The sequence below is a fragment of the Crocodylus porosus genome, unplaced genomic scaffold (assembly GCF_001723895.1).
Source record: "Crocodylus porosus isolate Cpor-Errol unplaced genomic scaffold, CroPor_comp1, whole genome shotgun sequence".
Classification (NCBI taxonomy): domain Eukaryota; kingdom Metazoa; phylum Chordata; order Crocodylia; family Crocodylidae; genus Crocodylus; species Crocodylus porosus.
In genome coordinates this window covers 65,465,280-65,468,527 of record NW_017728949.1, presented here as the reverse complement: position 1 = coordinate 65,468,527, position 3,248 = coordinate 65,465,280, and the positions used below count along the sequence as shown (strand labels likewise).

At 42.8% G+C, this 3,248-nt stretch overlaps 1 pseudogene; it reads right to left on the bottom strand.

Moving 5' to 3' along the window:
- Positions 1 to 662: 662 nt before the first annotated feature.
- LOC109322538 lies at positions 663 to 2,325 on the bottom strand (annotated as a pseudogene).
- Between the last annotated feature and the right edge of the window lie 923 nt (positions 2,326 to 3,248).

The following is a 3,248-nucleotide window of genomic DNA, read 5'->3' as shown; positions in this document are numbered from 1 at the left end:
TTGGAGGGATTACCAGGGAAGATCCCTTGATCAGGATCTAATCCTCATTCACACTGGGAATCCGGGTCCAGGTGTGAAACAGCAATGACCATTCTGTTTCCTCCTTCCTGCTTGTCACCTGACACACGCACTTTTTATACTTAGTCTTATGCTAATCTGTTGGTTTTAGAGCCACTCACAATCTTGCCCTATAGCTGTTACCCTATGAGATTAAAAGGTGTTAAAAATTATCATAAAACGTTACTACCCAAACTTGGTTTTATCCAATAAGCAAATTACAATGTAGCATCTTCAGGTTTGAAATTAACATTACTCCACCTTAATCCAACCCCTTTAGATCTCTCTGACTATGCTTTTTTGAGATGTGCTTTGCTGGGTTTGCCAGGTGGTTGAATCCAGTTTTTATCATCAAGGCTGAACTCTGAGCAAAAAACCGTTAGGTAAGCTAATCTTACAGCTGTAGCTTTGTCTTTGAGGCCAAGTTAGTTTCACAAAGAGATACAAGTTACATTTGCAGGTTACAAAAATACAGGCTTTATATTAGACAAAAATTCTAAATGCCTCTAAGAAGTACATATCTATTGCTTATTAATTTCTTTGGTTCTGGCCGTCACAAATTTATCCACATCCTTTCTGTGGTGGGGAGCCTAAAGCTGAATACATTACTCCAGATGTGGATTCACAAATGCCGAATAGAGAGGAATAATCACTTCCCTTGACCTACTGGTAACACACCTACCAATGCAGCCCAGTATGCTGTTAGCCTTCTTGGCAACTGCTGGCTCATATTCAGCTGATAGTCCACTGTAAGCCCTGGGTCGTTTTCTGTAGAGCTGCTGCCCAGCCAGTCAGTCCCCAGACTGTCTTGGTGCACAGGATTATTTCATCCTATGTGCAGGACTTTGCACTTGTCCTTGTTGAACCTCATGAGATTTCTTTTGGCCCAATCCTCCAATTTGTCTAGGTCACTTTGAATCCTAGCCCTACCCTCCAGCATATCTACTACTTCTCCTAGCTTGGTGTCATTTCCGGACTTGCTGAGGGTGCACTCTATACCATCCTCCAGTTTTGTTCAATGAAGATATTGAACAAAACTGGCCCTAGGACTGACCCCTGGGGCACTTCACTTGATACTGGCTGCCAACTAGACATTGAGCCATTGATTACTACCCTCTGAGCCCAACGTTCCAGCCAGTTTTCTATCCACCATACAGGCCATTCATCCAGCCCATACTTCCTTAGCTTGCGTACGAGAATGTGTCATAGTTTCTAGGGTCAGAAGGGACCTGAGTAGATCATCTCGTCTGACCCCCTGCCATGGCAGGAAAGGGTACTGGGGTCAAATGACCCCCAGCAAGGTGTTCATTTAACCTCCTCTTAAAGACCCCCCAGGATAGGAGCCAGCACCACTTCTCTTGGAAGTTGGTTCCAGGTCCTAGCCGCCCTGACTGTGAAGTAGCACCTCCTGATATCTAGCCTAAATCTACCCTCTACCAGCTTGTGACCATTATTCCTGGTCAGTCCTGGCAGTGCTTGGGGGAACAGGGACTTCTCCAGTGCCTGCTGATTCCCTCTGACTAGTTTGTAATGTTGTGGAAAACTGTATCAAAAGCCTTGCTAAAATCAAGGTATACCACATACACTGGTCTCCCCATGCCTACAGAGCTAGTCATCTCATCAAAGAAGGCAATCAGGTTGATCAGACATGACTTGCCCCTGGTGAATCCATGCTGATTGTTCCTAATTACCTTCTTCTCCTCCAAGTGCTTAGAAATGGATTCCTTGAGGATCTTCATGATTTTTCCAGGGACTGAGGTGAGGCTGACTAGTCTGCAGTTCCCTGGATCCTCCTTTTTCCCTTTCTTAAATATGGGCACTATGTTTGGCCTTTCCCAATCATCCAGGACCTCTCCTGATAGCCATGAGTTGTCAAACATGATTGGCCAGTGGCTCTGCAATCTCATCAGCCTACTCCTTCAGCACCCTCGGGTGCATCCCATGTGGCCCCATGGATTTGTATATGTTCAGCTTTTCTAAATAGTCCCTATCCTGTTCTTTCACCACTGTTGGATGCTCACCTCCTCCCCAAACTCTGATGCCTGGTGCAGTAGTCTGGGACCTGACCATGCCTTTGCACACTGGGGTAAAGAAGGCACTGACTACTTCAGCCTTTTCTGCATCCTTTGTCACAAGGTTGCCTCCCCCATTCACTAAGGGACCCACACTTTCCCTGATCCTCCTCTTGCTACCAATGTACTTGTTGAAACCCTTCTTGTTACCCTTCATATTCCTTGCTCACTGCAACTCCAATTGCGCTTTGGCCTTCCTGACTTCATCTCTGCATGTCCAAGCAATACTCTTATACTCTTATACATGACCTGTGAGTATTAAGGATATAGAAATAAAGTCCAATTCCTTTCTGATAGATTTATTTTTGCATTATTTGCTGAATGCAATATTGCATTGGCATTAATGTATGATCATGCTCTGCCCTGTATATGATATGCCAAATAATGATGAGTTGTTGTCGTGGAAACTTCAATTTTGAATTTTGCACATATAAAATCTTCTTTTTATAGTAATTTATAGATTGTGTGAAAATGGAGGAGCTTCCACATCTCCAGTGGGCTGATTAAGAGGAAATAAGTTCAGGATCTATGTCTGAAATTGAAATTTAGAAAGCACTTACATGCCTGCAATGTAAACTAGAGGAGCCTACTTGTTGGACTTTCAAGTCCCCTGGGTGCTTAAATTAGGGCACAACTATAGGTAAAGTTTGGCTTCTCATTTACCCAAAGTGAGACTGAAAATTATGTATTCTTTCACTGACTAGCATGCTCAAGCAAGATTGGGCTTTACATAAATGTAATTGTCATCACTTTATTTTAAAGCACAGGAAGCAATTTTATGAATTTTGTCCTTTTATAGAATAGCATAGTGGTTTGAACACTCACCTGGGGTTCAGTTCTCTCCTCAGAAACACAAGTTCTATTTTCAGCTTTACTGTGTGTGATCTTAGGCAAGAAATGTTGCTTCTTGGGCCTCTGATTTCTCTCAAGCACTCCATTTCATCTCTTCATGTAGGAAATCCTTCTGTCCAGGGACTGTTTCCTCCTCGGTGTGTACTCACCATAATAACACCCCAATCCTATTTTCTGCATCAAGATATTTATAATGTAAATAAAAAAAAAAGAATAAATAGCAGTGTCTAATTCCTTTTTGTTATTAAACACTTTGTTGCAGGAAGA